Consider the following 23,714-nt stretch of genomic DNA (forward strand, 5'->3'; position numbering starts at 1 on the left):
CAGATGAATGAAGCACTTAAGCAGAATCATGTGGGAATACATGTCCTTTGAATGGCACTCTCCTTCACAGTCTGTCATTGACTACGAATGAACCTCTCCATAAGTACTGGTGTCTCTATCAGCAGGATGAAACTCTATTGTGGCGCAGACAGACGAATACGAAGGCACGCACACAGGAGTGAGGACTTACAAACAGATAATGGTGCTCTTTTGCAGTAATGTGCAGAAAAGTGCAACAAAGCATAAACCTAATTTTACTCTCAGTCATCTCTTTGTTATTTTCCATAATCGGCCTGACTAAATTCCCTTCAGAGTAATGCTGTCCTCATGGTGAATGACTAACTGTTTACACCACAGAGGAAAATGGCTTTCTCTTGTTTTTATTATGCTCATCAACAACAGACCTCCATCCAGTCCGAACCGATCTGCAGGCGTTCTGGAGGAGAGAAAGCGAGGAAGTGAGGAGGAGAGGAAGAGAGGAGGAGAGTAGGAGAGGAGGAGATTGAGAGGAGAGAAAGAGAGGAGGAGAGGAGGAGAGGAAGAGAGGAAGAGAGGAAGAGAGAAAGAGAGGAGGAGAGGAGGAGAGGAAGAGAGGAGGAGAGGAGGAGAGGAAGAGAGGAAGAGAGGAGGAGAGAAAGAGAGGAGGAGAGGAGGAGAGGAAGAGAGGAAGAGAGGAGGAGAGGAGGAGAGGAGGAGAGGAAGAGAGGAGGAGAGGAGGAGAGGAAGAGAGGAGGAGAGGAAGAGAGGAGGAGGGGAAAAGAGGAGGAGAGGAAGAGAGGAGGAGAGAAAGTGAGGAGGAGGGGAAGAGTGGAGGCGGGGCAAAGATGAAGCTTCCAGTAGAAAGCAGCGGAAGGAAGGAAGACTGGAACTCCGACAGTATAGATCCCAATCAACACACTCATATGTAGGCTACGTTGAAATACCACAGCTTTATTTACAAGCGCCCACATGTATCCAATCACCACTGATTCCATTTAGACCCCAAAAGCAGCATCAGATGTAATTATAAGACCTGTTAAATGCAATGCAATTTCAGACATGTGGTACAGACAGTAGAGTTTGGTCATTGGCCCTTTGAGGAACACCACACGAAGACAATAAATTATTGATTTCCGAACTTGTGTCAGTGTGACATACATACAGACATACATCCAAGCATATTACACAGATGTACATATACAAACAAATACACACATATCTAAACATGCACACATAGAGTACATTACATGCCATAAAAACAAACAACACAATAGCATACATGACACCCCCCCATGCACATGTTATGCTCAGACTGGGTTGGTTTCGAGTTGGTGGCTGTGAGTACACATGGCACGGAGACTTTTTGGACGGGCAGAGTACCGGGCACCGCAGCCTAGAGAGAGCTTCTTGGCATTTTCATGTCCTCTCTCCTCTCTTCCCCTCTCCTCTCTCTGTATTTCTCTATCTATCTCTCTCTATCTCTCTCTCTTTCGCTCTCTCTCATTCTGTCTCTCTCTGTCTCTCTCTTTCTCGCAAACATCCACACACTTACCACTCTCCCTGGGAGCTTCCTGGTTCCACCAAATTGGGGCTGCATGTGCGTTGTCCCGCGCTGACGGTTCTTTATTTATATATCTGTCAGCGGTTCCAGGAAGAGGGAGTTGGCGTGGGAGTCCAGGAATGGCGTCGGCGCGTCAGACTGACCCTGGACTCAGGTGGCAGATGTGTTATGGCTTCTCTGCCAGGTCATGGTGGATGGTAGGGCTGCTCCGTCTCTCTCCTCTATCTACACATCCATCCCTCTCTGTCTCGCGCCGTTTCGTATTGAGATGTACTTCTTGTCGTTCTTCTTGTCTTTTTTACGGTGACCTTTCTTCTGTCTTTTTCGTCCATGTTCTTCTTTTTATTGGCTGAAGTTGAAGAGGCTTTCTCGCGTGTCGTTTATCGCTAGTGTGTCGTTGACGTGGTGATGTTCGCTTCCAGGGATTTTGTCGGAACGGCGGTGCGTGATTCGATGTTGTTGTTGGAAACGCTTGGCGTTTTTCTGAATTCTTTCCTTTTTTATTTTTGGCTCTGAGCGGTCGGTTTGAAATTGAGGTGGTGTAAAAATACTGGACCAATGCTGGCTAGGTTGCTGACATACAGTGCCCTCCAAAAGTATTGGAACAGTGAGGCGAATTCCTTTATTTTTGCTGTAGACTGAAAACATTTGGGCTTGACATCAAATAATGAACGTGAGACCAGAGATCAACGTTTCAGCTTTTATTTCCAGGTATTTACATCAGGATCTGATGCACAACTAAGAAAATATCACATTTTGTTTGAATCCACCCATTTGTCATGTGAGCAAAAGTATTGGAACAGATATACTTAAAACATATTTAAGTGAATAAGACTTAATATTTAGTTGCAAATCCTTTGCTTTCAATAACTGCAGCAAGTCTGTGACCCATTGACGTCACCAAACTTTTGCATTCTTCCTTTTTGATGCTTTCCCAGGCTTTCACTGCAGCCTCTTTCAGTTGTTGTTTGTTTTGTGGGGTTCCTCCCTTCAGTCTCCTCTTAAGCAGGTAAAATGCATGCTCTATAGGGTTTAAGTCTGGAGATTGACTTGGCCAGTCTAATACCTTCCATTTCTTGCCCCTGATGAACTCCTTTGTTGTTTTGGCAGTGTGTTTTGGGTCGTTATCTTGCTGCATGATGAAGGCTCTGCCAATCAGTTTGGTTGCATCTTTCCTTAAATTGGCAAACAAAATGTTTCTGTAGACTTCCGAGTTCATTTTGCTGCTGCCATCATGTGTTACATCCTCAATGAAGATTAATGAGCCCGTCCTAGAAGAAGCCATGCAAGCCCAAGCCATGACATTACCTCCACCGTGTTTCACAGATGAGCTTGTGTGTTTGGGATCATGAGCAGTTCCTTTCTTTCTCCAAACTTTAGCCTTTCCATCACTTTGGTAAAAGTTAATCTTTGTCTCATCAGTCTATAAAACTTTGTCCCAGAATTTTTGAGGTTCATCTCTGTACTTTTTGGCAAATTCCAGCCTGGCCTTCCTATTCTTCTTGCTAATGAGTGGTTTGCATCTTCTGGTGTAGCCCTTGTACTTTTGTTCATGAAGTCTTCTGCGAACAGTAGATAGTGATACCTTCACTCCTGCCATCTGGAGGTTGTTGCTGATCTCACTAACAGTTGTTTTAGGGTCTTTCTTTACAGCTCTCACAATGTTTCTGTCATCAACTGCTGATGTTTTCCTTGGTCTACCTGTTCGACGTCTGTTACTTAGTACACCAGTAGTTTTCTTCTTCTTCAGGACATTCCAAATGGTTGTACTGGCTATGGCCAATGTTTCTGCAATGGCTCTGATTGATTTTCCATCTTCTCTAAGACTCACAATTGCTTGTTTTTCACCCAAAGACAGCGCTCCGGTTTTCATGTTGTTTTCACCTCTGAATACAGTCTGCATAGACAAAACCTATCTTACCCAATCTGAACCTGACTGTAGACATTCAGTGGTATTTATTGATTGAATAATGTATGTAATAGGACACACCTGGGCAACAAAACACACCTGTCAGTCACATGTTCCAATACTTTTGCTCACGTGACAAATGGGTGGGTTCGAACAAAAAGGTGATATTTTCTAATTTGTGCATCAGATCCTGATGTAAATACCTGGAAATAAAAGCTGAAACGTTGATCTCTGGTTTCACATTCATCGTTTGATGTCAAGCCCAAATGTTTTCAGTCTACAGCAAAAATAAAGGAATTGGCCTCACTGTTCCAATACTTTTGGAGGGCACTGTACCTACGTTAGCTTGCATGGTCACCTTTGTACTCATAGTCATGGCCACAGGAACATTTACAGTCATTTACATCTCTGTATTCCCTGTTAACAAAGTTGGATCACTTAAATGATTCCAACAGTTCTCGCACACTTGGCTGTGGTTCCTAGAGGAGAAAAGGGAAAGCGGTGCCAAGATTGAGATTCTAATGTTTTGAAAAGCAATATTACGTTTGGACAGAATATATTTTCTCTTTAGATATATGACATTTTGAATAGACACATTCAATAGAATAATGAGCTCATAAAAGAAAGTTGTTTTTTCACTACGTGTTCATGTTCCCAAGAAAGACAGACTGAAATGTTCTCGAAAGGACAGAATTGAACGCCCTGTCCAAGAGCACGTTTTCTGTCAACTTTTGCTTGGACGCCACCTTAAGAGCGCTACGATTGTTTCCATCCATTTGAAATGGCTCTGCCTCAAATTGAGTGCACGACCAGCAGCGCTAACACCATGGGTTCCAGTGAGAGGTTCTGATATTGGCTAGGGTTTGCAAACCAAAACGGGGCCATCCTTTGGTCCTGAACACACATCTACAGGTCGTCCCTCATGAAACCATTTCATCTGACAGCAGATTGACAACTCAGAGTCCCGACTGCCATGCCTGTGGCAGGGGCGGGGGGGTGTAGGAGGGGTGGGGGTAAGGGGGGGCGTCTTGGGGCCTGACACAGTTGGTAAACCCCAGGCCTCCCTGCAGCGCCAGTCTGCTGAGCTCACAGCTATGTAGGGCAGCACAGGGGCCCGGGCACCGCCCCCGACGCTGACAGGGGGGTGAGGGGTGGGAAGTGGGTGACGGGGGAGATGGAAAGAGGGGGAGGGGAGTGAGCGTCATGGGGGGCACAGGGTGGGGCACGGCTGAGGAAGGAGCATTCCCTCGTCTTGTGGACCTTCAGGATGGCCAGGCCCCTCTCTGCGTCCCTCCATCTGGACGAACGACTCTGTCCACCAGCCGCACCGAAATCGGAGTGTGTTCCATTATGTAAGAACACCCCTTAAACAACCCACAAGATTGGCCCTTGCCTGTCTGTCTGGGTGTCTGTCTTTCTCTCTCGTTACCTGTCTTTCTCTCTGACTGTCTTACCCTCTCCTTGGCACCCCAGTCTGCCTGTCCCTCCCCCTCCAGATGGGCCCTCCCACTGGTGCCCTTCCCAGTCTGGCTCTGTCCCCTTTCTCCCCACCCAGATGACCCCTCCACCGCCCCTGTCTGCCTGCCCGTCTGCCCGCTGTCTGCCTGCCCGCCCGTCTGTCCGTCCCCGCGTCTCTGCGTCCCTCTGTCTCTCCTTCCCGCCCAGATGCCCTGGTCCTAAACGCTGCCCCTGCTCCGTGTCTCGCTCCACCTCCCCTTTCCCCATCTTTCGGTCGGCGCCTCCCCCATTTCTCGCTGTCTCCCGCTCTCCCGCTCTCTCCCTCTCCCACAGATGCCTGGCTGGGCTCGCAACAGCTGTCTCGCCATGTGCTGCTACCAAGTGTTGCCGCCGACTGTGTATGTGTGTGCGTGTGTGTGTTTTTCGGGGGGAGGGTGGGGGGTGGTTGGGGGAGTCATGAATATGCATCTTCTCTTGGATCCCCTCTACCAAACAGAGCTTGGCACTACTGAGCAGGCCCCGCCCACTGAAAGAGTGGTCGGATTAAAGGAGTCGAGAGAGGAAGACAGGAGAAACGGAATGGGGAAAAAGGCGAGGGAGGGGGGGTGGGGCTGGGGGGGGGGGGGGGGGGAAGGAGGGTTGAGAAAGAGAGAGACCAGAGCGGACCAGACTGTATGGCCGGGTTCCATAAACAAGGCTCTCCTCTCAGAGGTGTGAATGAGCGAACACAGGAAATGGAGAGACGGAGCGAGGGGGACGACGCGGAGGAAGGGAAGAGCGGGCGGCGCGGGCAACGCGACGTGTCGGACAAAGTTGCGTTTGGGAAAACAGTGTGGGGCCGGCGCTTGTTTTAACGCGTTGTTTTAACGTGCTACCGTAAAACAAGTGGGTTAGACGGTGAGAGAGTGAAAGACGTGGAGGTTGAAACAGAGATAGAAGAGGAAGATAGATAGTCAGGATGAGGGCAGTAGATCTAAGAGGGGGGAGAGGGCCTCTCGTGGGTCTCCTCTCTTTCATGGAGAGCCAGAAAAACAGATTATACCCATCGACATGTGCTCCAGGGGAGGACTACCCCACTCACCAAGAACCCCCTTCCTTTAAGCCCCTCCTCCACCCCCTCACCCACCCCCAAACCTCCCTCCTCCACCCCCTCACCAGCCCCCACCCCACCGCCCAAACCCCCCACCTCTGTGTCTGGCTGGAGCCAGCCCAGAGGACATTGAAGAGGGTTACCTTTGGAATACCCAGATGTGTGGAGACGCACTCTGACCCAATCTCAATCGAAATGTCATATCTGGATTTCGTTTTTTTCCCCACTAGCCATTTTTTTTTTTTTTTGTGCCATTGCGTCTTTGATAGGATTGTAATAGCCGGTAGCCAGGTACTGTGGCCACGTTGTTGTGAGGAATGTTGAAATGATACCTCCTGTTTTGTCTGGGAATGATCAGAATAAGAATCAGAAAGGGGTTTTAATCGCCACGAAAGTTTGCACAGACAAGGAATTTACTTTGGCAGGAAGGTGCAAAACCATGGCACTATGAACCTGCAGCACTGAGAACACTTAACCTTTGTGGAGAAAAATACAATGAGTTCCTTTGGAGTAGCTTTGAAGTACTGAGACTGAGAGAGAGAGAGAGAGAGAGAGAGAGAGAGAGAGAGAGAGAGAGAGAGAGAGAGAGAGAGAGAGAGAGAGAGAGGGAGAGAGAGAGCTGGCACTGACATCACTATCTATGAGAGGACGTCATCCTTGTATCTGTTTGGACGTGATTATAACAGCACCTCACCAAGCACATACACTTATAACATTGCTCAAACAATACAGGCGGGATGCACTCTCTCTTTCTCTTACACGCACACACACAGACACACACTCCCCCTCAACCACACTCACGGTTAATCGGACATATAAACCCTATAAACCCTGCTTGTGCCTGGTAGATAAGCAGTGTGCTGGTAGCCCCGCCCTCCTGAGAGCTGTGGTCCTCCAGCGGGGCCGTGGTAGGAGCCTGATAAGGCCGGGGAGTGTGGGATAGCCTGGGACCAGGGCCTGCTCCACTGATGCAACCTCCAGACACAGATGCCCCGGGGGCCAGCCAATCACTGCTCTCCGTCACATGTTGTTAATCTCAGCGCTGTGGGTGTGCCTGCGGTGCGCCACTCTACCTGGCTGGCTGTGTGTGTGTGTGTGTGTGTGTGTGTGTGTGTGTGTGTGCGTGCGTGTGTGTGTGTGTGTGTGCGTGTGTGTGTGTATGCAGCTACCTTGGGAGTTTGGTTGTTCCTATAATATTCCCCTACTGCTTCAGAATGATGTCAGCTGGAGTCGTTTCGCATATTGTGGTGGATGTGTTTGTAAAAAAGTATATAACGAAAAGCATGCATGCACTCCTCAGGGTCAATAGACTCTCTGACTGGCTTCTAAAACCTAAAGGGGTTTAAAGGTGAAATACTATTGATGGACTCAAAACTTTCAACTTGAAATTTAAAAAACCCATTGGATTTTTAACTCCCTTAGTAGATTAATTTCACTATCATCTGTGATACAGAAATGTATACCTTTAAGATCAGTGAGGTCCTTTGAAATGGGGTATTTGGTTCAGGGAATTTGCAGTTAATACCACTTCCACCTAAAACTCTCAACCTTTCCTTCACAAATATGTTTTGATGATTTGATCATGAAAGAACAAACAGTATACCTAATATTCTTTCGTTTTATAGACCAAGTAATTGGTTACACTGTAAAAGGTATGCATGTGTGAACGTTTACCTCTAAAATGTTTGATTTCAAAAGCAGACAAGTCACAAGCTCTATGCAGGTTTAGTTAAACCGATAACTGTTCATTTAATCACCGTCATGTTGAAAATATCTCAACTGAGAACAAGTATTAGGTGACAGGACAGTGTCGAGCCGCCGTGCTTTTACTGCCCTTGCACCCACTGTGCCCGCGTGTCTTGCCAAGGTTCATTCTACGACAAAGCGTTGCCTAGTGGAACTTTTGTTTCACTGGTTTTGTAAAGCTCGAGCCGTTAAGAATACCGAGCAAACCGGCAAAAAAACAAACCAAGTCTGGGCCGTGCATGAGGAGAATACTGAGAATAAGGCCTTACAAACCCCCCCTGAAGGGCCTCTCATTTTCATGTAACCAGTGTTACCGGTCGACTATGATTTTGTTTGCTTCGCATAACGTGTAGTAGTAGCCTAATAGTCTAAAAAAGACTGATGTTGGCAGAGGTGTAACTTGGCCTATAACCCATGCCACAAATGGCCGAGCCGATGGGACACCCTTTGTCTGTTCCTCATAATGGCGAGCTAATCGTTTTTTTTACAAATGAAAGCAAACCAGGGTTTTCTATGGAAACAGTTGAGGAATCTGAATATAGTCCCTGTTTATACTCAAAATATCCACTCGTGTGTTGACTTCGTAAACGTGAATTGGTTGTGATTGCCCAGAGCTCGTGATCCGCAGTAGGCCCCGTCCCAGCTGTGACAGGTGTATCGGTCACAGCTTTTGCTAAAAACATATGTAAACCGTCGACTTAAGTAGCCTAAAGAAAATTGGAATCAGTGAAACTGAGCTTTGGACAAACGACTGTTTGGTTCAATCGAATATTGTTTAGTTTCACTTAATCAGGTCGCATAAATCCACTTAAAGCAGCATCGTTGGTAAAACAATATAGGATATATGAATGAATATGAAAATGTAGGATAAATACTTGACTAGATTGTAAACTAGACTACATTGATTGTTGATAATGCAATCCCCTATATGTAGAGGCCAAATCTTACATTTGTATTTCAGCCTATCCATGAAATACAGGCCCATGGACATAGCAACAAATGAAACATATTTTTAGTGATCTGAATATATAAAATTGAGTAAAAATATAAGGGCTTTATTGTATCAGGCTTTAATTTTCGTTATTCTTTCTGTATAGGGCTAGTGTGGAACTATTCAATCAGCCATTTTTTACGGTTCTGGTTGTTGAAGGCCTATTATTATTTGAAATGTCCGATTGTGTTTCATATCATTGTAGGTAAAGCTCTCTACCGTCACGATTACAAACACTCAAAAACGGATACATTCATATTATTAATAATATAATTAAAAACACAAGGATAAAAGAGTCAATATCAGACTGTCGAAAGTCAGAGACATTTTGGTGAGCTGTGTAAAATAATAACATTGATCATTTAAATGATAGTTGCACAAATCAACAATGCTAATAACACTATTAGGAAAATATAGGCTACTCATGATAACAAAAGTAAAATGCTACTGCCAACAATACTATAGCTTACCTGAAAAATATAAAAACATGAATAATATATAAGACAATAAATGCAAATATTTTACATTGCTATTATTCATCTATAAATTCGTTTTTGTTAACCACATCCTGTTAAGCTTACTTCATAATGCGCAATTCTTTCTCAAGAACTTCTGTAAAAGCAATTCATGTTCCCCACAACCTACAATTTAATGTCAAGAAAGCACCATGTTCCTTTTGGCCATTTGGTCAGTAGAGGATACATTACAGTTTGGTTAAATGTTTGTTGTCTGCCCAATGATGTAAATTTGTCGTTTGTGTTTTTCATGTCTCTTCATGAATTTATAAACTGACTGAGGGAAATATAGAACCACAGTTGGCATTTGGAATCCCAAGGGCGCTCTCAAAATTAGCTGCATCATGTCTGCGCTTGCGCGACTCTGTGCGCCTTTGACCATAAAAGGTCAACATTTGTGTATAACGAATTCCAATAAAGGTCTGATAAGATTGTATAAACTTTTGTTGGCCAGTGTGATCTTTCCATAATTATCTTCGCATGTAGTCAATCACATCATCAGCACGTGCACCTGACGCTTCTTTGCTTGGTCTGCAGAATGTGAATGGATGAGGGGGACTCTATACACGCATACCATCAGTGCCTATCACACGAATAAAGTTTATTATTGGTGAACATCTAATTTTCACCTCATTCTGTGTCAATTAGAGCAATTAATTCATTTTGTAGAACTAAAACTTAGGGCATTCTAAGCGTTGTCCTTTTGTCCCAAGTTTTCTTATGTTGATAATGAGTCTAGCGTGTTCTTTTCATTTTAAATAGGCCTATATAAATAAAACAGGCCTACTAAATAGGGACCAGTTAGGCCTATATGATGCATTCTTTACAAATCCTCTTATTATGTGAATATGAGACTGCTTTTTTAAACCTCACATTTCTTGTCTATCTTTCGTATTTCTATTGGATCATAACATGTTACCTAACCCTGATTTAAATTAAATGGTTTGCACACGCGTAGTTTACATTGCACTGTTTAAATTATAATGTTGTTGTTTATCAACGGCTACTAGGCTACCTCCTCACCCCTCCCTTTCTGCATCCCGCTCTGCCTCCACTGTTGCGGGTGAGAGGCTACTAATCCCATGCCGTCCATGGTTTACTCTGAGCCCGTATTTAATGCCTCTAAACCCCCAGCTGCCGCCCCGGTTACTCACTGAACACGACAGACTGTGAACCGCTCCGGTTATTAATAATTCACCAGCCCTCGCGCTTCCCCGGCCGCGATCCACTGCTGCGTCTCGCGACGCGCTATTGGACAGTTTCAGCACTTTCCTCTTTTTTAGCTTTGAATTTGTTTAGACTATTCTTGACAACCAGTGCAACTCCACAAACGTTCCTCTTCTTGTTATTAGTTTTAGACTTATACGCGTGCGCGTGCTTGCGAATCACCAGGCTGGCATTTCATGATGGTAAAGTCTCGAAAACTCTGATGTAGCAAACCTCCATAGTTGTGGCAGTTGCAGGCTCCTTTTTCGCCCCGAATTTCTCCAGCCACTGGAGAACAGGTGGAGAGGGACCAGGGAATACCGGCTTTTTAATCACGAAAAGCAGAGGATTGGTAAGCTATAGCGCTACAAAGTCCATTTGAGGCACCAAGGAGCAACAGCTGATTTGTGAGCGCGTAAGCAGAGACTACTTACTCTCGGTGCCCTTGCATTGCGAGACTTCTGCTTTTTTACTCTGGTGCTGACAAGACCCAGTCACACCGCGAACGGCGCTGCTTCGCAGGACATTGGGCAGCGGGGACAGCTAAGGACGGCACGCTGACAAGCGACCGCAGCACGTTCACAGTATTGACACCGAGGAGGACTGTGTTGTTTTCATGGAATTAACATGTGTTGACGGCAGACATAAACTCCCCGAATGAAAAAAAAATAAGAACCTTGGATAATCCGTTTCCCGGTTGTGGAGAAGAGTTAGCCACAATATATAAAATGTTCCCCGGGCCACGGGTCGTACCATAAGAGGGATATTTTGCTTCCGGTATCAGAAGAATCAGAAGAAACGGAGCGGTTATCCCCCCCTCTCCCTCTCTCTCTCTCTTTTTCTCTCTCTCTCTCCTCTTTTGGAAGCTGAACTTTTTTGAAAGGAAAATGGGTCTTTGAGACTGTTGGCACTTTTCCCTGCTCCACAATGGTACGTGCTGTGTAAATCAATAATTTACCCTTCTATGCATCTCCGGCTTTGGCTGAACAACTTTATTTAACTTAAACACGAATAGAAAGTTAATTGCTATTGCTTATGTGCTATAGCAAAAGCAGTACAAAAGCAGTATTGACTATCTCTAAGGTTATCGAAGTTTTGTGGAAGCCTGTTTGCTATCATTTTAATATTGTCCAAAGTTTGTAGATGAACGTCTCTAAAGCAGTATTTGGGCTTCTTAAGTAATATCTGACTCTGTGTGCAGCTGCAGGCAGGATTGACGTTTGCCTCGTAATATGCATAGGGCCTATGCCGAATTAAAAAGCCTTCAGGAACCCTATACAATATATTTTCGTTTCCTAACTTTACACAAAGTGAACTTTCCACCATTCCACAGGGCGCCCGCTGCCAGTCATCATGGGTAGCTCGCGGTCATCCCCCTCGTGCCTTCTTATTTACCAAGTGCAGCACTGCTCTCAGCGTTTCACAAGCGTGTAAGACACCGATTGTGCAAAGACAGACTACGACTAGTAGCTGAGATTTTGCCAATATTATACGTTTGTTTTAAACAGAAACAGCATTGGCTATTACACGACATCAGTTGTCGAACGAGGACATTGATCATTTTTGCCCTTGCAGCTCGTGGTTTTGTTTTGCTTATGGATTGTGCGTAATTGTGCGTAATTACGCATTATTCTAGTTCCCCTTCAAGACTTGGCGTGCTGGACATATAGGAACAAATAGTAACATATTAAAATAAACAAATAATCCAGTCCAATGGGCTTTTTATAGATTCCACCTGAACTTTCTATTTCAGACACTGGCATAAGTTTTGGGCCAGTTTTAAGGCCTAGTAGCCTATACCCTATATACATTGTAACATTGTTCTAAAACTACAACTAATCAAGTAACTACGGTTAGAAGTTTGACTAATTTCCAATTACTAAATTGACTACTACCATAGATATGAATGTAGGTAAACTAGGAGAGCAATGATTTGGGGGAGTCAAATTAATTGTGATTATTTTGTGTGAAGCTCATGTGTTTGTGACTGCAGGCTAATAAACAGGTTCCAAAAGAGTAATTGAAAATGAACATGTTGTTTAAAAAATTCTTGACTTTCATCTGAGTTTGATAGCTTATGCCCCACAGACATGCAACCTTGAAGCTCCACATACTTTTATGGAGGATTCTATTTGCAGATAAATATGGTAAATTATCGGGGTGAATAATTATTTGTTTACTTGCATTCTGACATGGCACTGTTCCAAGTAGGCTAGCTCATCAGTAAAATAATATTAAATACCAAATTCAGGACAGGCCTCGTGTGGGCGTTAGAGTGATTTGCGATTCAGCTACTTAGCAAATCACCTCTTTTTTAAGGAAAGTTCAGAGAGTCTGCTCGTCGTTTTCTCCATGTCAACTGAATCAGTGTCCTCAGGGACGAGGAGTTGACATGTGTCCATCAGAAGGATCTCCTCTCCCTCTGGCCAAGCTCCTTATCCACCAGTACAGCATCAGGATCGGGTCCCATTCTCAACTTACCCTTCTGTTTTTGTATTCATTCACAATTTGGTTTGTTTTGATGAGGTTGGTTTGGGTCAGACTTGAGCATTCTTTTCAACCTGGTTGTTATCATGTGTGTGTTTCTATGCACATACATGCTTAAAGCTGGGTTTGTTCGCGCTTCTGCAATGTGTGCGTGTGTATGCTTATACGTTCTTACATATTCTGGATGTAATCAAACAGTCTGTTTCCAGTCTGTTGCCTTCCCTCCTGCTGCTGGATATCCCTGCGGGTGATGTCATCAGAATATAGATGTGGACCTCCTTCCATCATCTCCACACGCCCGTCAATAGTCTGGGATGAAATGGCCTGCATCCTACAGATTGGAGCCATGACCAGACTGATGGAAACACGTTTTCAAAAGTGTTTGGATTGAGCCATTGCCGATAGCAAAGGAAGCAGAGTGAAGTTGTGAATGGGCTTCTAGGCAGTTAGGAAGGGTGAAAATAGCAGAGCTGGTTCGGAACCATGTCCTCCTGGTTGCCGTCTGACCCCAAGAAAAGGAATCCCTCTTAATCGATTGGTAGATCCTCATGCTTCTTTGATCCAGACCTGGGTTGGATGCCAAAAGGCAAAACCCGATGACCTTCCACCTTCGGACCAGCAGCTCCTTCTCAGTGAGAAGGCAGATCCCATTAACGACGCTCTCTCGATGAAGTTGAACACGTCGACCCCACACCTAGTCGACAACAAGTCTGTCTCAGCACACTACAGACTGCATACCAAGTCTTAAGTGAGTCATTTTAATCTGTTTAGTTTGGAACCGAATACGTGTCTCCTGCCCACCTTGTTTCATTTGAAAGAATGTTTCTAACAATAGGAGTATTTATCGTGGTTGGCTTGGTCCTGGTTTCTGATTAGGTGTCCGAGCCAATATTGTTATTCATTAAAACTATTTCCCCTCGCAGGCCATTAACCGGTGTATCAGCATAAGCAGTTTCCGTTTTTCGTAATTTTTTGAAGTATTCACCACGAGGTCGGCCAATCAGTAGGAGCTGGCTTCAGGTACCAGACTTAGCAATCGGTCGTTAGCATGAAAGTACCAACGGTGAAGCCGAAAGAGCTTTTCAAACAATAAGCAATTTCAAATTCTTAACGCAGACACTTGCAAACCCACGCACGCAAGCACGCACACACACCAGATACGTACACACACGCACACACTTCTAATTACCCTCCCTTCTCTCCCTCTCCTGCCCCTCTTCTTCTGAGATGCAGGTGTAAAATGTCAAATTTTCCCAGCATTTTTCCCTGAGGTGGCTCTGGCGTGGTCTCACACAACGTAAATTTCTCCTTTCATATTTTTCCCCCCACATTTTTGAACAAACAACTTCCTCCTCCCCTCATTCCTTGTCTTTGAAGTGTTTGCCACATGTGCACAGGTTTGTTAGCTTGTTACCGGGTATAGAAACAGGTCCTAGCCACTGAGCAGAGCAAGGGAGAGGCAGCAAATACGGCACAAGAGACAGCAGATGAAGACCTGTGATTTTGAATCCAGCACTGCCAGCAGTACATGCGGAGGGTAGTCAGTGCGATCGCAAGACACAGCCGACTGAATTAAGTCTTTCTCGATCGTGAATGACGAGTAAAAAAAACACACGTTGGCAGACCAGTTGCTTTTGTAGTGTGTGTGTGTGTGTGTGATAGGACGTGTTCTCATGAATACAGTGCCATGAGAAAGCATCCTCCCTTCAAAGACCATATGCAGGGTGGTGATTAGTGCAGCGATGGATGATATCACATGACGTCCACACAGGGTGATCATACCGTACGCCAAAAATGTATATCATTTGAGGTAGGCTCAAACCATCAGTCCACATCACCACATACTCGACTGAGTATGCACTGTGCAGAAAACCAATATCAATCAGCTGATAGATTTGGTCAACCTGATTCGAAATTGAGCAATTCACTCAATCTAGGTCATCGAAAACGGATCTTTTTCCCCTGCTTTTTAAGTGTTAATTAAGGGAGGCCCTGAGACCATTTCTGCTCAAGGCAGGCCATATGGATCAGGCATATGCCACTTATATATAGAAAAAGGGTGGCATTTATAATTGATACCATGCTCCATAAAAACACACAGACAGGAAGAAGGGGGCCAGTGCAACGGGGAGCTACTTCAAACAATCAGCTCCCGCCTCGAACAAACCGTGCCCCTCATCTGGTATGGAGGGAATCTGTACCGTGGAGAAATAGACAGAGAGAGGGAGAGAGAGGGAGAGAGACAGAGAGAGAGAGAGAGAGAGAGAGAGAGAGAGAGAGAGAGAGAGAGAGAGAGAGAGAGAGAGAGAGAGAGAGAGAGGTGTGCATTTGGAATGTATTCAAATCCACACGGAAATGCACATACCCAAACAAACGCACACATGCAATGCATATACACACAGTCCCACGGATACCTATACACACACACACACACACACATACCCAGCTCTTAACTATCCATGAACTATCCATGTATTCAGTCAGGTGTTATCACACCTACTGTAAACATGTACTTCAAATCTAAAACATTGTTTCTTAGCGTTAAAGGGGTATCTCTCCACAAATATTTGTTATGCTTTAAAGACTCTAAGTCTAAAGTATTAACATGACTAGTTGCATGGCTAAAATTGCTAGACAGGCAGATATTCATTAACGGAGTTGAGCACATTTAGCAGTTGAACCAAGGCCTGTTAAATACTGGGGAGCAGAGAAGAGGGAGAGAGGCCAGCATTTAGAGGGACAAACGGTTTCAAATGGTTTTGCTCAAGTTGTTTTCATGATATTAATGGCGACAGCTCAGAGCGCTGAGTCAAGGCCTAATGCCATAGAAAGTATTTTCATAGTATTCCGTGACCCTGTTTTTGGAAGACCTGCAATCTAGCTCTGTTCAGCCAAGTTACCACATCGTAGCAAGGCTAAAGCACTCATGACATGAGGACTGAAGCTTGGAGCGCTGGGCTAAGATGGAACAAGGAAACTGTGTGTGTGTGTGTGTGTGCGCGCACACGAGCTAAAGAGATCCTAATCACACACACACACACACACCGCACAGAAATACAGACGCACATGGACGGGTGGCCTTTCACTGTTGAGAGGGAAAGAAAGAAGACAAGAGCTCTAACCTCTCATTGCTGGGGATGTGAATAGCCTGTGTTTTCTAGCCGCAGTTTGGTTAGCCAAAGTCTGGGACTTATTATAGTGTTGTGTGTTTATGTTTGTGTCTGTGAGCGTTTGTGAGCGCAGGTTTGTGAGCGTTTGGGTGCGCGTGTGCGAGCGTGGGGGGGGGGGTCACCCATTCATCTGCCGTTCCTGTGTTTTCAATTCATGCGTGTGCATGTGAGAGGATGGAAAGAGTTTCGCCTCGATTGTAGGGAACACCTTCACGTCCCGGCTTTGTGAGAAGATTCAGCGACCTCAGGTTTCAGCCCCTGCAGTCGCTCTACAATGACTGTGACAATAACATGTGCATTAAAAAGTCATGAACGCGGTGTTTATTCCTGTTGATATCATTTGAAATGACCTGTATGTACAGGGCTGTTTGTGCGTTGGCACTGTGGATGACTAGTCTGTTTCGTTTCAGGCCACCGAATCCTTCCTGGTGAACGAGGACCCCTCCAGAGGACCGGGGATACCTGAGTGCTTTGTAGTTTCAGATTCCTATAGGGTAGGCTTATTATTATTATTATTATTATTATTATTAAATGTGTTATTGGAGTCATTATTTGGACTCAAGGTTTGTTTCATGCTCTTGGTAATTGCACCACAATCATAATGTCATTCACAGCTCTCCGTTTCTCAGCTGCAAACCATTACAATTATTATTTCCACTCGCACATTAAAGAAAAAGAAAAAAAAAGAACGAGGGCCCTTTGCAAGTTTGCCGAAGTGCCCCGGCCTCGTGGGAATGAAAATTTAGAACGAAAATGCACAGCAAGCCGAGTTCAGTAAAACGAAAAAGACCCCAACTCGCTCACTCCTTAACCTTCGCCACCCCCCTCCCCCACAGCCCCCCCCCCCCACACACACACCCCTCCCCCACCCAACTCCTCCCAAAAACGACATACAGTCGAGAAAAAACACACAAAACAACACCATTAAATTCCGCCCAGAGAGCGCATTGGATTTATAGCAATCGGGCCTGAACCGGTGATAAAAAGAAAGAAGCGAGGATGGAGGTTTGTGGGAGTCTGTGGATGACTGAACATGTGATTGTTAATGAGCTAGGAGCCAGCTCTCTCTCCCTGCTCTTTGTTTCCAGCGAGCTAGCCTTATGCCAAGTCTCTGTGAGAGAGGGAGTCTGGGCGGCTATAGAGTGTGTATCATGTGTCTCGGGGTACAGAAACGAACCATAATCGAGGTAATTGAGGATCCTGGTTGGTGGAGAAGTTCAGGGGGAGGGGCGTCGCAGCGGCCATATTGGACATTGGGGCCAGTGAGTTCAAGAACAACATGGGTTGGAAACGGGGGGGGCGTAGGGGGGAGGGGGGGGTGGGGAGGGGGGAGACAGACCCCAGTCCTCTCACCTCATGGGGAGGTCCTGGAGATATGATAGGAAGAAAACCATGTGTGTCTTGTAGGACAGCAGGATACCTTCTGTTGACAGGAATATCTTTCTTCTTCCTGTTCTCCCATCCTCTCCGGACATACTGTCTTTGTTGTCCAAAACGTTGGACTAGCAGGTCTAGGGGTTATGAGTGAGGCCTAGTCATAGTCCAAAGAAGCACAAACGTTTTTTTTATCAGTACTCAGCAACTAATTCATGTGAACTGCAATGTTGCAATCCTGAACAAATTGGTAGGACTTGACAAGGAGGCACCCTAAAGGATCTGACTGCTGTCATCGTTGGGAAAAATGTCTGCCTTTAACCACAGGACATAAGACAAATAACTCTTGTTAGGGATTCTCTGTACGCAGCAGCAAACCAGCTAATGAGTTTACTACTCTTAGTGGTGGAAGCACAGCAAATATGTATGTTTGAGCGTGTGAAGAGGCAGAGCCACAGTCTCATCCACCATAGCATATGGCTCTAGCATGTGTTGCTTAATGAGAGATTTACTCACACAGACCGCTAAATGTGGGACTCGTTTGAGGGACGTCGGTGGATGAGTGTTTGAGTGTGGCGAATTCAACTCGACTCTATAAAAGAGAGAAAGGGATTTGCCTTTTTTTTCTTTATCCCCGTCCCAAACCACTCATTGTAACCTTTCACTTTTGTGGTCCTGCGTACTAGATTTAATGACTCCAGAACTGAGAGAGGGGGGGTGTGTGTATGTGTGTGTGTGTGTATGTGTGGCCGCTTACAGAGGGCCGTTACTTTGACACGTATCAGCAGAATGTATTACAGTCCAGCAGAGCCATCAGTGCCATTAGATCCAGCTAACTTGGGTCATATCAGTCCTCCACCCAGCATATTCAGAGACGGAATCAGCCGGAAAGGAATGCTGATATTATGACCTTGTGCGGCCGGGGGAGGGAGGTTACGGTTATGTGGTCTACACATACCCCTGACCACACACTTCTCTCTGTGGCTCGTCTGTCACCCCCCCCCCCCCCTCTCCATCCTCTCTCTCTCTCTCTCCCTCTCTCTCTCTCTCTCTCTCTCTCTCCTCCCTCCTTCTTTGGCTCCTCTGGTTGGTTGTGTGCAGTAATTGGCCACACAGAGCCCCCACATCTCTTTGTTTCTGGAGCAGAGACCTGCAGTGTCAATGCACAAGCAGTAGGCCCTCGTAAATCTGGGGGACTCCAGTGTCAGATCCAAATTTCAGATCCACTTCGCCACAATGATTTCACCACACCGTCCCTCGTTCCACACCCTCCCTCGTTCTCCTCCACCACCACACACACACACACACACACACACACACACACCAAACCCCTAACACACTCCGGACCTCATCCAAAAGTTTATTTTTATTACTTTGTGTGAAGTACATAAGTCTTTCTCCGAGTGCTTATGTGTGTGCTTGTGTTTAAGAGACAAAATATAATTGTTTAATTCGGACTCATTTTTTTCAGTAAATCATGCATCATGTTTTTGAATAATATTTATGTTATGTACCACACGTGCACACACAAAAACAACTTGTTTTTGATCTTTTGCATCTGGCGTCATATTTGCCCTTTTTTTCCCCAAGTCAACAGCTATAAATGTCAGGTGAGCCAACGGTAACGTTGTGGCTCGCTCTCTAGTCGTGATTACAGGTCTAAAGTCTCTGGTTGCCTCGCTCTGCTCTTGGTCCGCAAAAACACTGTCCACAACTTCACAGTAAAATGTAGCCTATTGATTCATTCTGGCATCAACCTAAACTTGAACAGACAAGCCACCTTGTTGCATAAGTTTCCACACACCTTCACAGTAATCACACTCGACTTTATACGACGTAATATTTACAATAGCCGTGTCGTGTTTTCTGCAGTAAGTACGAATGCCGTTTTTGATACAAAACACTTGCCACCGTGTATACAAATGTCGTTGTAACGATAGTTCTGTGCCGTGCGCGAGAAGAGAGAGGGAGGGTGGGAGAAAAAACTTTTTTTTTTCTCCCCCGAAGTTTGTGCAAGCGTTCACTTTCAGACTCCAAGGCGGGGTTACTGTAAGCTACGGCGTGGAGGGATCGAAACAGGACTGCGAGCGATTGCAATGCAGCACTACAGCGAACTTCCATCCAACTTAAATAAGCTCTCCAATTTTGATTTCTAAAAATAACCATGTACTCCCCGTACTGCTTGACACAGGTAAAAGTCCTTATTATTTTTGTCATTGCTTATTATCGGTGTCGCGGGATTGAATAGCCTATTTGATCTTCCCTTTGGGACTGTTCTGTAGGCTTTGCATTAGAGTTTATTTCGATTTTTTTGTGTCCTTTTGGGAGCGTTACAGCTACTCTGTAGGCTTTGTACTGTAGATTCTAGTTCTCCTCTCTGGACTTGTGCGTTCCATTGCACATGGATTTGGAGATAAAATGGCGCTTCACCCGAATCTATTTGATATAAAAGTATGGGGAGAGGAGGAAGAGGAGGAGAAAGTCGAATGTAGAGACAGTGGACTGGGGTTTAAAATTGCATAGTCTTACTTAAAAGTTTCACTCGGCTGGCCTCGGAAACGGGTGACGGTGAGAAGGGGCAGTAAGTGAGTGCGCGCAGCCTTTAAAAAAAAGGCACTATAGGGCCTACTGGTCTGCAACTTACAACTGTTGGAGATCGGCCTATCCCTCTTCCGAAGCTAACTTGTTTATTCCTTGGCTGTGTAGGGCAGTAGACTGCCAAGGCAAGCGCTGGGTGATGTTTAATTCATTCCTGTTTTTACAATGATTTTATTAAAACGTTTGACTCTCTTGCCTCTGACGAGGCAGAGACAGGGTGTGTTTCTGGGAACTGGCAGGGTAGTGCAGTCTGCTTTCCATTAAAAAAAGTTGAATGGGTACAATATTGTACTGTTTTTACAGAGCTTTTAGATTTACATAGCCTACGTATGATATAAGTGATTTGAACAACATTTACCCTAGATTATTGTTTTTGTTGAAGTGAAGCGGGCCTAGTTTGATTTGTAGGTAGGCCTATAATTGACGGTCAACGTAGCCTAAGTAAAGCTGGTAGTAGATTAGACTAGTTCTGCACGTGTTGTAATTGTTTTACACAATTCTATGAACGCTATAACCTAACAATCAAGGCTTGCATCGAGCCAGAGATAGTTCCTGTTGATTAACATTAATTGACAACAGAACAAGCATTGCGCCAGTGCTGCACAGATGCAGATGGATAGAAAATAGTTTGGGCAATCTTAAGATAGCACTTCAGTTTTTGCATTGTAACTATCATTATTGCACATTTCTTCATCTATTTTTCTCTATCTCCCTATCTTTGGATGTGCAACAAAGAAAGAAATAGGCTAACTTCAACGCTTTTCCCTGCACGCCGCCTTTCTCAGAATGCCTATCCAGCATTCCCCTGTGCTCGAGACTCATCCGCACACTGGGCAGCGCTGACTGACAGTGAGGCGCACATTTGTGTTTATTTAATTGCAGTAAAAAATGTGAAAACTACTTTGAACCTCAAATATGGCAACACGTGTAAACAATCGAATGAATTATTAACGGCGATAAAAGCTTTGCTGGAAAGCAGCTGTGGTAAGACGTTCGAGCTATAGTGCGCAATGGAGGGGAGTTGCGGATAGGTTTGAGGGGAGGTTAAGATGGGCTACACTTTCAGTCGTTTATTATGAGTCTGAAGCATGGTATAGTCTTGAAGTGGTAAAGTATAATAATAGGCCTAGGGTACAACGACGAGACCTGCTCTGGTATTATAATGGTAATAATCACGACGTAAATAATGATGATTTATTGTTATTAATCAGACAATACGATTTAAAGAAAACGTTCGTTTGAGTTCAGTGTATTATTATGATCTTAATTAAAATAACAACTTATGTTTTTGTTGTTAGTGTTGCAGGAGTCGGGTAGCCTTAAGCACGCGCGTAGGACTGCTCTTATTCTCGCCCAGGCCGATGCTTAAGAACTCATTTCTGATCTCCCCTTTGCCTTTGCTTAAACTACTGTTCATCATCCGTTATGTTCCATAACTTTATGCAACTAATAAAATGTGCTTAACTCATATTCTCCTACGTCATGTTAACATCCTCTTCCCTCTGCTCTCCTGCCCGCCGACGGTGACCCCTGGCCGCGCGCGGGAGCCCTTCTCTCCCCCGCTCCCTAACTCCCTCGCCACTCTAAAGTATTACCCTACTCACCTTCTAAACAATGCATTAGTGGTAAGTCCGAACTATTTATTTGATAGGTACATATTTTATATTTCTGATGTGTGTAATGTTGCGTTTGTTCTGGGCAGAGATGAAAGGTCGTCATTTGACCTCACTCTTTTGACTTCTATTCAGAGAGGGAGAAATGATTATTGTCTCAGTTTTGTTTGAACTTACTAAACTTACCAATTGATTCATCGCTTGCACATGCATTTTCCATACAATATAGGCAAGTACGATGAACTAGGCCAGAGGTGGAAAAATATGCTGTATGCAGTCATTAGACTGGTTTAAAATAGGCCTCATCTTTTATCCTCTTTCATCCTCATTTAACGCATACTACATACATGGAATGGATTAAATCTTTTGAGTTATACTTCCCAGAAAACGGAAACATGTAGGTGGGAGACAAAACAACTGAGAAATTGTTATAGATCTTAATTAGATATGCAGCCTGCGATGGTGCGTAAGGCTGTGTAATTATTGGCCACTATCGGCCGTTGCAGAAGTAAGAACAGTCAAATGTATTTGTTAATTTAATATTCGAAATGAAACAAGGGTTAACGTTATTTGTTCTGTCTTGGCTCACTGTGCAGTTTAATTTGAGTGTCTGCTATAGAATGGTTATAGCCTTTTAGCCTATGACCTAATCTTTATGCATACCTAATTATCAAGCAACTACATCTTTTTTTATTGTGTATGTTTTGAGATTTAATCTGTAGCTATACATTTTTGGTCCTTAATGGGAGTTCAAGGTTGAACTGAGGTCAGTTTATTGTGTGCCTCTCCATTTATAAGCTAAGTGATTATATATATTGCGATAGGCTATGTTGCTCCAGCAAAATAGATTAAATTTTCCTACTTCATTATCTAACCCATATTAGGATGTTTTGTCTTGCAGTGTTTTGAGTAAAAATAGTATGCACGGTTCACATAGAATGGAATGGATTGCAATGTTTTGTGTGAAAATCCCATTGAATTAATGGGATCCTTGTTTGGGATTAATGTTTTCAATTGAAATGTCCCTTATCAACGCAGTCTTAAAGCTCCACGTTCTCACTGAACACATCCGTTTATTACGTGATGTGGCCTTTCAACCTTTCTCCTGCACACCCTCCCTCTCTCCCTCTTTCCTTCTCTCCCTCCCGGACTCCTCTCTCACTGTCCTCTATCTCCAGCCTTCACCCCCCTCTCTCCCTCTCTCCTGCTCTCGGCCTGTCCTCTCTCGCCCTCTCTCGCCCTCTCTCGCCCTCTCTCGCCCTCTCTCCTGCTTTAGGCCTGTGCTCTCTCGCCCTCTCTCGCCCTCTCTCTCCCTCTTTCCTGCTTTAGGCCTGTGCTCTCTCGCCCTCTCCTCGCCCTCTCTCTCCCTCTTTCCTGCTTTAGGCCTGTGCTCTCTCGCCCTCTCTCCTGCTCTGGAAAATGAGTTGGAGCAGCTGCTGAGGGGATTAAAATCTGATGGAACCACAGTCTGAATAAACAGAAATGCTGGATTTTTTTGAATTAAAGACACAAACACACACACATATATACACATACACACAAACACACACACATACAAACACCCCCCCCCCCCACACACACACACACCATAAACCTTTCGTCCCATGTCTTAATGCTGATTAGGCCTGTGTGTGGTTATCACTGGATTAGCTTGAGTTGCAGGGGCCCAGTGGCCAGTCAGAAATGGTAGCTCCACCCAATGGCATTTCAGAGGTACGCTCCCTGTTGTTTAACCTGCAGTGTCAACCAATAATGCAATACCCAATCATAAACTAGCCCAATAGTGCACAGAGTGCATCGTTCCAATCACCAGCCAGCAAAGGGAAGGGAAAATTAGCATTATTGCATGTTATTAAATTTCCCAGGCAAACATATCAAATAATTACGTTGTTGTCCTGAGGGTTCAAATGTGCGCAGGACATTCCTTCCTGGTTGAATTATCAATTAATCATTATAAAAATTATCAGAGAGATGTATTTGAGCAAAGCACCTCATGTTTATTAGTTTTTTTTTGCCT

At 44.7% G+C, this 23,714-nt stretch overlaps 1 long non-coding RNA gene across 1 annotated transcript; it reads left to right on the plus strand.

Moving 5' to 3' along the window:
- Positions 1-8,846: 8,846 nt before the first annotated feature.
- On the plus strand, positions 8,847-22,868 carry LOC124479374. The gene is made up of 3 exons (XR_006957435.1): positions 8,847-11,385; positions 16,523-16,606; positions 21,674-22,868. It is a non-coding gene; the product is annotated as an uncharacterized LOC124479374 (long non-coding RNA).
- Positions 22,869-23,714: the final 846 nt, after the last annotated feature.

This window comes from Hypomesus transpacificus, chromosome 17, assembly GCF_021917145.1.
Source record: "Hypomesus transpacificus isolate Combined female chromosome 17, fHypTra1, whole genome shotgun sequence".
Lineage (NCBI taxonomy): Eukaryota > Metazoa > Chordata > Actinopteri > Osmeriformes > Osmeridae > Hypomesus > Hypomesus transpacificus.